Source organism: Lygodium microphyllum, chromosome 17 (assembly GCF_053477565.2).
Source record: "Lygodium microphyllum isolate KBCC chromosome 17, Lygodium_microphyllum_v1.1.10, whole genome shotgun sequence".
NCBI classification, from domain to species: Eukaryota; Viridiplantae; Streptophyta; class Polypodiopsida; order Schizaeales; family Lygodiaceae; genus Lygodium; species Lygodium microphyllum.
In genome coordinates, this window is record NC_141151.1 from 75,496,943 (window position 1) to 75,508,424 (window position 11,482).

Consider the following 11,482-nt stretch of genomic DNA (forward strand, 5'->3'; position numbering starts at 1 on the left):
TAGGAGAGAGGTAGAGGAAGAGGAAGTAGAGGGAGAGAAGTAGGAGAAGAGAAGGAGGAGGAAGAGAGGTAGAGGAAGAGGAAGAACAGGGAGAGAAGGAGGAGAGGAGAAGAAGAAGGGAAAGGAGAGACGTAGAGGAAGAAGAAGAAGAGGTAGAAGGAGAGAGGAGAGAAGTAGTAGAAGAAGGAAAAGAGGAAGGAGCAGAGGGAGAAAGAAGTGGGAGAAGGAGAAGAAGAGAGGAAGGAATAAGAGAGAAGTAGGAGAAGAGAAGGAGAGGGAGAGAGAGTAGGAGAGTAAGAAAAACAAAGAAGAGGAAAGAGAGAGAGAGAGAGAGAAAGAAGGAGGAGAAGAGGAAAAGAAGAAGAAGAGAGAGAAAGAGAGTAACTGCTACAAGTCACCCAAACCACTCTCTCGGCAACAAACCCCATCCAGTGGTCTTTCCCAACGGAACATGTCAACCCGAAACTCATCAAGGTCTGGACTTCCCAATCTCCACGAGGCAAATGGCTCCCAAGAAGAAAGTCGCGGGAAGCATAGGCACCCAAGCCACTGGTAATGCTAGAGGGGTGAGCGGAACGACCAACGCAGCACACACGAATCAAGCCGAGGTTCTAAGCATTAAAAATTTAATTTAGAAATCTTGTAGATTGCTAGGATAGCCTTCGGGCATGATATTGAATGTACTCCAGAATTATGATAAATAAAGAACAGATACTTGAGAAAAAGGAACTAGCTTGACATTGTTTTTGTGTTAGTGCCTAAGTTATGTGAAGGAACCCATGATTAATTTGTTTAATTAAGGAAGTTGATTTTTCATGTCAAAAACGTAATGTGTTAGGTAATTAGATAGCTAAAGCAAACTGAGGAAAGTGTGGTGGACGTGACTTAAGTCCGTCCTACGGAAGGGTGGTCCCGGTTAGCTGGGAACTTTTCTCAAATGATGAGATAATAAGACAATGAAGACCTAGTATAAGTGGATGTAGAATTTTGGGTTTATTCTATTTTAGGAAAAAGGGATGGTATTATGCCGTATGGAAGAGAGGTTGAGCTTTGCATCCCTCTCATTTCTCATTCTCCATGAACCAAGTGCAGCTTGAAACTGCTTCATCTCTGTTGTCCCTATGAAAGGTGGTATAACTAGAGCTCGACGCTAGCTCCTTCCTAGAGACTTTGCTGATAGGAAAGGAACCCTGACGTTAGGTCGACCCCAAGTGGGAACGGTTGGACACTTCCACTCGGGACAGACTCGGGAAGACGATCACAAACCCTGTATCATTCCCTACGAGTGCTAGGCGGAACCTTCTAGACCCTCCTCCCGATGGGCTGCTAAGACGTGTCCCGCAAGAAGACAAGTGGGCATGTTATAGTTGGTATTAGAGCAAACCAATGAGATCTAAGATTTACAAAGAAACTTAATGGAGGAAAGTAAAGGGAATAAGGGGACAGCCAAGAGAAGGTGAGTGGAATAGAGCAGTGTTTTCTGTTGAAAACATTTCCTTACTCACTTATGGATGCTAGGTTGCAGAGTCAAGAAGCATGGAACAAATTCTTGGTGTTCCAAGTTATGTTTATGACTGCAATGCGTACTTCGGATTATCGACAAAGGCTAGGCATGATGAATATCCTAGATTGTATCTACAATCCTTCACCCTATACATGGAACGAAGATGGACAGGAATATACTACATAGCAGCCCACTGACTTGCGTACCTTCACATCAACTTGAAGAGAATCAAGTGGATGGAGGATTTAAAGATCTTGAAGCTGTTCATCTTTGTCGAAGCTCACGCAAATGCAACCCTGCATGTTGGCGGTCGACAAGTCAAGCAGAACAAGTATGTGTATGAAGAAGTGACTCAGGTAATCCCTGCCGACAAAATCAAAGTGCTAGGGCGTTATGAGAGGAACAGGTATCAAAGGAAGGGATACCCCAAGCTTCCTATGACTTATCATTTCTTGAAAATCCATGACCCCACTCCATATTATTACTCAGTCCCTATAGCCAATTGTAACGCAATCCTATTTTCCCTAAACTGATGTACTAATCAGCTTGTTCTACTTTCCCAAAATAAATATACTCAAAGGGCGGTACCCTTATGAATGAATAAGACTTCTTACTATTGTCTATCTTGATTGTAAATGTTGGCAAAGGAGTTAAGAGATTAGGTCACTTGGCTAAAAGCTGTGATGGTCATATTAACGTAATATGAGAAATGTTTGATAAGTTTTTAACATAAATAATCTTATTGCCCAAGCGCAACCCCAAGTGCAGGCTCCAAGTTTGACCCCTGCACTAAGTACAACTGTGATTCAAGAGAAGAAGTTCCTTCTCAAACAAATCAAGCCACCTGAATTCGATGGCAAGGGAGGAATGTTCAAACTGATGCGGAGATTTGGATCGAGTCCATGGAGGACTATTTTGAGGCAGCAGGAACTGCACCTGCTAACCAAGCCATACTTGCCAAACTTAAGCTTACAAGAAAAGCAAGCCTTTGGTGGAAACAGTTGTGCAGAGACCACGTGATCTCGAAAGGGTCAGTCACTTGGGAGAAGCTTAAGGAAGCTGTGCAAGGAAGGTATCTGCCACCTGCCTACCGCACATAGAAGATGAATGAATTCTATGAATTGAAGCAGCTTGGACTATCCCTTGATGCATATTATTCAAAGTTCATCTCTCTCTTAAAGTACGCGCCTCCAATGGATATGACACAATAGGTGTCAAAGTTTTGTGCTAGGTTAAATTCACCCATAAACACCCGCTTAGAATCAATGAGCCCAACGGACCTACAAGACACACTCATTCGAGCTACACCAATAATACAGGAGATGCAGACTAAGCTAAGGAATAACAGGACTTGGCCTTACAGGGATTAGAACAAGGGAATGTATAGGGCTCAGATTAAGAGAGCACAGGGTCAGAATCAGGGACAAAGGAAGAAAGCTAGGACCAATATTGTCAACAACTTTGTTCCTACACGAGGTAATGATCACAATCTTTGTTGTTTCCATTACAACGAGCCTGGACACTTCAAAAGGCAGTGCCCCAAGCTTAGCAGAGGACAACACCAAGGGCCATTCCAAGGAGCTGACCATGGCCAAGGAGCCACCATCATGGCCAGAGGGAGAACCTCCAGTGTTTCCAACAAGGAGCTGGGTGATGAAGAAGATCCATCCATGGATGCTGACATTGAGAGGGCAACGGTTCATGCCGCTCTTCACAAGAAGGGTCCGAATTGCCAATTCTTGGTGATCCAAACTCCATCGGATTATGAAGGTAAAAGCTTCAAAACCCTAATCGATTGTGGCAGTACGCATTCCTTCATTTCATCGATCTGTGCAAAAAGGTTAGGGATAGCCATAATAGATGCACCTACTTTACTTGTGGAATTGGCAAATGGTCGTGAGGTCTCTTGTACTAGACAAACTGCTAAGGTGAAATTCCTACTGGGTGGGAAGCCGACTTCGGTGAGATTCAGAGTAATGAACCTAGGTGTCCACGAATTTTTTCTCAGAATGGATTGGCTAATACCCAATGATGCCCACATTAACTATGGAAAGGGCCAAGTCTCCTTCCAAAATTCTGAAGGGGAACTAGTTACAACTCAAGGAGAGACTGGTAAGCCAAGAATTCAGCTGGCAAAAGCATCACGGATAATAAAAGGAGTTAGGAAGGGTCTACCTGTCTATTTGATTAAACTAAATAAGCTAGATCAGAATCAGGAATCTGGGGAAGAACCCTCATGGTTAAAGGAATATGCAGATGTATTTCTTGAAGAGCTGATAGAACTTCCTCCTCAAAGGAAAGTCGACCACGAAATCAAGCTGGCGCCAAGAGCTGCACATGTTGCAAAGAGACCGTATAGGATGTCCATTCTAGAAGCTATTAAACTGAAAGAGCAACTCAAGAAACTGTTAGACCAAGGCTACATCCGTCCTAGCAGTTCACCATGGGGAGCTCCAGTGCTGTTCCAAAAGAAGAAAGATGGAATGCTTCGGCTATGCATTGAATACATAGGGTTGAATCAATCAACCATTAAAAAAAAATATCCCATTCCAAGAATAGATGAACTACTTGACCATCTTCAAGGTGCGAAGATCTTCTCTAACATAGATCTCAGATCTGGATATTATCAGATAAGGATCAAGGAAGAAGATATCTTGAAGACATTCAACACAAGGTATGGACACTTTGAATTCCTAGTGATGTCATTCGGGCTGACAAATGCTCCTGTTACCTTCAACAGGTTAATGCAGGATATCTTTAGGCCCTATCTTGATGACTTCGTACTCGTATTCTTTGACAATACCCTAGTCTACTCTAAACAGGAAAAAGATCATGAGCCCCAGCATTGCATTGTTCTTGAAAAAATGAGAGCACACAAGCTTTATGCCAAGAAGAAGAAGTGTGCATTTTTCAAGCGACAGATTGAATATCTGGGATTCATTGTATCAGCGGAAAGAATTTCAGTAGATCCAACCAAGGTCAAAGACATTCTGGAATGGCCAATACCAACTTCTGTCAAAGAAATATGTAGCTTTCTTGGATTGACAGGATGGTACAGGATCTTCATCAAAGATTATACTTTGATTGCAGCGCCTCTGACTGATCTACTAAAGAAACAAGTAGCAGTTATATGGTCACCAGCCGAACAAACCAGCTTTGACAAGCTAAATCAAAGCTTAGTATCAGCACCCATCCTGAAACTTTCTGATCTTAGTAAGGAGTTCGAAGTGGTAACTAATGCTAGCGCACTTGCCTTAGGATGTGTGCTTATGCAAGAAGGTCATCCCGTAGCATACTCCTCAAGGAAACTGAAGAGCCATGAAAGGAATTATGCTACCCACGATCTGGAGCTGCTGGCTGTCATCCACGCTCTCAAACTTTGGAGTCATTACGTTCTAGGTAATAAATTTTCCTTAGTGATGGACCACAAGAGTCTTAAATGGATCTTCACCCAGAATGAGCTCAACATGAGGCAACGTTGATGGATCGAAGTGCTGGAAGAATATGACTTTGAAATCAAATACAGGCCTGGAAAAGAGAATGTAGTTGTCGATGCACTCAGTCGTAAGGCATTTCTAAACTCTCTTATTTTGCAGGATCCATCAACAGCAAGATCTCAATCCTTGAGCTAGCTAGAGAAGAGGCATGTCATGATCCAGTCTACCAGAAATTGCTAAGGGAGATCCCCATCAAGGATCAAGACCCAAAGCTTAAGACGAAGTATCAAGAATTATCTGTCAGTAGTGGATTTGTCTACTTTAGGTCAAGATTATGTATCCCTGCAGGACAATCTCTCAAGCAAAGGATACTTTGGGAAGCCCATGACTCCCCTTTCTCAAGACATCTTAGCTATGCCAAGACCCTTAATGCAGTTAGAAAGAGCTACTATTGGGATAGGCTCAAAGGTGACGTTCTCAAATATGCCACAGAATGTTTGTCTTGTCAACGCATTAAGGCAGAGCATGTCAAAATGCCAGGGAAATTGCAACCACTTGACATTCCCCAAATGAAATGGGAATTCATTAGTATGGACTTTGTTGTTGGCCTACCCGAAGTTCAGGGAGGATACAATTCTATTATGATTATAGTAGATATGCTCACCAAGGTTGCACATCTCATCCCTATCAAGACAAACTATAAAGCCTCAGACATCGCAAGATTATTCATCAAGGAAATATTCAAACTACATGGGTTACCCAGAAGAATCATTAGTGATTGTGACTCTCTCTTCACATCACACTTCTGGAGGGCTATCTTTGAGGCCATTGGGACTCAACTCTTTTTCAGTATAGCTTACCATCCCCAAACTGATGGTCAAACGGAGCGAGTCAATCAAGTCATTGAAGATATGCTTAGGGCATACTGCTGTCCCAAAAAGTGGATTCAATATTTGCCACTGGTTGAGTTTGCCTACAATGCTTCTTACCAACAAAGTATTCTGATGACCCCTTTTCAAGCATTGTATGGGCACAATTGTCGTACTCCTTTGAGCTTCTCGGATCCAACCATGAAGGTAGAGGCTTTGAGGAAGATGCTAGAAGACATGAATGACCAATTTAGATCAATAAGACAAGACATCCAAGCCGCCAAGGATAGACAAAAGGCTTACAAGGACTTGAAATGGCAAGACAGATCCTTTGTTGAAGGTGATATGGTCTTCATCCACGTACGCCCTAAAAAGAGTTCATTGTCCTTGAGAGAGTACAAGAAGCTAAGTCCAAGGTATTCTGGACCTTATAAGATCACTAAGTGCCTAGGACCTAATGCTTACAGACTACAGCTACCCACAACCCCAAAGGTTCATAATGTATTCCATGTTAGCCTATTGAAAAAGTATCTACCTAATCCGAATCATGTACTTGATGATCAGCAAATTGTAATGCCTAGCCAAGGAGTCCTTGAGCTATGGCCTGATAGAGTCCTAGATGTCAGGGAGAGGCATTTGAGGTCAAGGACCTTGAGAGAATATCTCATCCAGTGGAAAGATTATCCTGAAGAGGATGCCACCTGGATGGACGAAGATACTCTCAACCAACAATACCCCTATCTCCTCTCGAGATGAGGACATCTCGATTCCTCTAAGGGGAAGAGAATGTAATGGGCAATAGAAACCCTCCCCTAAAATATTAAAAGAAAAGAATTTTTTTTTCATTCAACTCAAATTTTTTTACTCCTCCCTCTCTCCCCGCCGACAGCAGTCGGGGGACGGGGAGAGAGAGTGGGAGTGGTGGATGATGGGGGGGAGGCATGCAACCTCCAGGTGGGGGTGGCCATGCCACCTATCTCCTCCCCTCCCCTATATAAGGGGAGGCTTCTCCCCTCCCCAGGGAGATAGAGGCTACATCCCCTTCCACGCTCGTCACCACACCATTGTCAGTTGTTGTACCACCTCGTCGTTCAAACGGAATTCTCCCCCTTGTGACCTATCGCGACGTCAGGCTGCTAACCGACGTGCTAGCCGCTGCCACCACCCTAGCTGACGACTCAGCCGTTTCCCCCCTCCTTGCCTTGTGACGCTGCACATCCTCCCTTGGCCTTCGACTATAGCCAATCCCTATCTATTGACGCTGTGGGTCCTCCCGGGCCGTCCCAAACATGCCGCCTCCCTCCCCGGTTGCCACTTTCGAGCTCCCAAACACGCAGCCTCCCTCCCTGGTTGCCACTTCCGGGCCCCCAAACACGCCGCCTCCCTCCCTCGTTGCCACCCTGACCAGCTGTGAGGAGAAAGGGAGAATGAGAGGATAAGAAGGAAAGATGGGGAAGAGAAGGGAAGAAGAGGGGAAGAAGGAGAAGGAGGGAAGATAAAGAAGGAGGGAGAGAGAGAAGAGGAGGAAGAGGGGAGAGAAGGAGACGAAGAGGAAAAGAAGGAGTGAGGAGAAAAAAGAATAAGAAGAGGGAGAGAAGGAGAAGGAGAGAGGAAAAGAAGGAGTGAGAGAGGGAAGTAGAGGGAGAGTAGAAGAAGAAGAGAAGGAGTAGGAGAGAAGTAGAGGAAGAGGGAAGTAGAGGGAGAGTAGTAGAAGAAGAGGAGTAGGAGAGAGGTAGAGGAAGAGAAAGTAGAGGGAGAGAAGTAGGAGAGTAGTAGAAGAAGAGAAGGAGTAGGAGAGAGGTAGAGGAAGAGGAAGTAGAGGGAGAGAAGTAGGAGAAGAGGAGGAGGGAGAGAAGAGAAGGGAAGAAGAGGGGAAGAAGGAGAAGGAGGGAAGAGAAAGAAGGAGGGAGAAAGAGAAGAGGAGGAGGAGGGGAGAGAAGGAGAAGGAGAGGAAAAGGAGTGAGGAGAAAAAAAAAGAGGGAGAGAAGGAGAAGGAGAGAGGAAAAGAAGGAGTGAGAGAGGGAAGTAGAGGGAGAGTAGCAGAAGAAGAGAAGGAGTAGGAGAGAAGTAGAGGAAGAGGGAAGTAAAGGGAGAGTAGTAGAAGAAGAGAAGGAGTAGGAGAGTAGTAGAAGAAGAGAAGGAGTAGGAGAGAGGTAGATGAAGAGGAAGTAGAGGGAGAGAAGTAGGAGAGTAGTAGAAGAAGAGAAGGAGTAGGAGAGAGGTAGAGGAAGAGGAAGAAGAGGGAGAGAAGGAGGAGAGGAGAAGAAGAAGGGAAAGGAGAGAGGTAGAGGAAGAAGAAGAAGAGGTAGAGGGAGAGAGGAGAGAAGTAGTAGAAGAAGGAAAAGAGAAAGGAGCAGAAGGAGAAAGAAGTGGGAGAAGGAGAAGAAGAGAGAGAGAAATAAGAGAAGAGTAGGAGAAGAGAAGGAAAGGGAGAGAGAGTAGGAGAGTAAGAAAAACAAAGAAGAAGAAAAGAGAGAAAGAGAGTAACTGTTACAAGTCACCCAAACCACTCTCTTGGCAACGAACCCCATCCAGTGGTCTTTCCCAACCGAACGTGTCAACCCGAAACCCCGAACTGCCCAATCTCCGCGAGGCAAATGGCTCTCAAGAAGAAAGTCACAGGAAGCATAGGCAAAACCCGTCAAGGTCCGAACTGCCCAATCTCCGCGAGGCGAACGGCTCTCAAGAAGAAAGTCACAAGAAGCATAGGCACCCAAGCCACCCGTAATGCTAGAGGGGCGAGCAGAACGACCAACGCAGCACACAAATCAATCCCTGTTTCTACGCATTAAAAAATCAATTTAGGAATTATTTCTCATGGAAGGGATGAAAGGATTAATGTCATGCATAAGGTTTTGTTTATTCTAAGAACTAAGTTGCATGCGCGAAATGGTAGAGATTGAATTTGCATAAGATTTTACCTCACATGAAATGATAGCTTCTACACACATAAAATGATAAGGTTATCGCCTTACTTCACATAAAATTATAGCTTTTTAACCACTTCAGTGCATGAATAGTCATTTAGAATTCACGTTTCACAATCATGGTTAAAAGAAACACATGAAATGTTAATTTCTGGTCATAAGATACACTTGCATCGTTAGACAAAACCCTAGACTTTCATAGACGCAAGTCACATGTGATCCAATGCATTAGAAATAAGTACTCATTGCCAGGAATAAAGAGAGATAAAAGTCATTTAGGAGCACAACTATACTAAACGCACAACGTGCATGATGGTTAAGGTTGATTGGGAAATCCTGCATAAAACCGCTCTAAGAGAATTGGAAGGATCGCATGCATCCAGACTGCATCTTGAAAGTTTAAATGAAGTATCATGTGTTGCCATGTGTGTTAACTGAGCTTGGTTGGAATAAAAGATTAAAAGACCCTTGGTTGGGTTGCATGTCCGTTGCCTTGACTAACCAGCTAATGTTTGAGTTAGGGACTAAGATCCCCTAAGGTAAAACCCAAGCGAAAAGGGCAAGTATAAGTCAACTTACCAAGACCCTTTGCTTGCGTATCTTATTGAAAATATTAGGATCTCACCAAGTCGCGAAAAGACTCAAGATCGGGTGCTGGGAGCATTCGAGAAAAAAGGAGTCACACCTTAGTAGTCGGTCGTACAAACGACCTCCGAAATGTTCATGCTTATACTTAGGTACTCTTTGTTCAAGGAACTAATTCAAGGAAATCACTTAATGCTTCAAGTTGGAAGCCTAGAGGCAGAGGCAGGAATAGCTACCTCCGACTGTCTGCTTGGCCCTATCCAAGGGGGTTGATAGCCGCGCCGGGTATATGGACCTAACCCACCGCAAAAGGTCTCTCCATGGGTGCTGCTTGGAGCGGGAGGATGCTTGGGTGCCAGGGGAGGCTCTGGCTGTAAATCCCTTACCTCTGGATCCCATGCAAGAGGCTGGCGTGACTCGAGATGGGATCTCGAGGCCCGTGTACTAGTCTACGGGCGGAACTTGGAGTAGCAATCCTGTAGATTGCTGGGATAGCCTTCGGGCATGATATTGGATGTACTCCGGAATTATGATAAATAAAGAACAGATACTTGAGAAAAAGGAACTTGCTTGACATTGTTTTTGTGTCAATGCCTAAGTTACGTGAAGGAACCGTTGATTAATTTGTTTAATTAAGGAAGATGATTTTGCATGTCAAAAACGTAATGTGTTAGGTAATTAGATAACTAAAGCAAACTGAGGAAAGTACGATGGACGTGACTTAAGTCTGTCCTATGGAAGGGTGGTCCCGGTTAGCTAGGAACTTTTCTCAAATGATGAGATAATAAGACAATGAAGACCTAGTATCTGTGGATGTAGAATTTTGGGTTTATTCTGTTTTAGGGAAAAGGGATAGGATTATGCCGTATGGCAGAGAGGTTGAGCTTTGCATCCCTCTCGTTTCCCATTCTCCATGAACCAAGTGCAGCTTGAAACTGCTTCGTCTCTGTTATCCCTACGAAAGGTGGTACAATTGGAGCTCGACGATAGCTCCTTCCTCTAGAGACTTTGCTGATAGGAAAGGAACCCTGACCTTAGGTTGATCCCAAGTGGGAATGGCTGGACACTTTCGCTCGAGGCAGACTCGGGAAGACCTAAATCGCAAAACCTGTATCATTCCCTATGAGTGCTAGGTGGAGCCTGCTCCTCCCGATGGGCTGCTAAGATATGTCCCGCAAGCGAACAAGCGGGCACGTTACAGAATGGGAGAGGAAAAGGGGAGTGTGGTATGTCAACACTCCTATCCATAAAGAAAAATACCATTCCTGTCCCCAAAAATAATGCAAGTTGGTGCTACCTAACGATTAGTTCGTCAATTTATCATCTTCCTATTTCTATCACCGATTTAGAAAAGCTCCTAGCTAACTAGGACCACCCTACTGTTAGACGGGTGACTCGTCGAGGTCCACGCGCACCCACTTTCCTTTAATGATGGTATCATCTTTAGTTTTTTTTAATTATCTACAATACATTTATTGAAACATATACAACCAACTTCCCTAACTATTCCATTAAATCACAGGTTTTTTAACGTAATTTATTTAATAGACACACATAAAATTCAAACAATCCTTGAATAAAAAATAAATTTCTTTATTATGTTAGATGTTTATTATAATTTCCATCTTTTTTATCCTACTTAAGATATACAGAATTCCATGAGGGTATTCTGTCCACCAAGATTCTTCCCTAGTAACTAGTATTAGGGTTCAAGGATCCCATCCTCAGCCACAAAGGGGCTCATCAGATTCTAGGAGTAATGTAGAATTCTAAGCCTCTCGAAGCGATAACCATGGCCCCCCTTGGAGTAGGGTCTCACAACTAGCTTGGGACAAGCCTAGCACGATCTTTCCTTTATCTTGTTTGTCAATGCTTTTAATCAGAGACCTAGATTCTAGCAAACACAAACAATCCTTTCAAACAATGACGATCACACCATCCAGCCGTTTACAGCTTCACATAGCCAAGGTAGATTCTTAAACCAAGGTAACCTTACATTCTAACGAGGACTCTTCTTCCCATAAAGAAGTGTTGAGTACAAATCTTTCAATGTTGTTAAGCAAGATACAAATTTCCCATACGGGCTAACTTACCCAACATAAGCGAATTTCCTTTAGTTGGTACTTAGAAAAATATTGCCACAATAATTTAACGAGATGA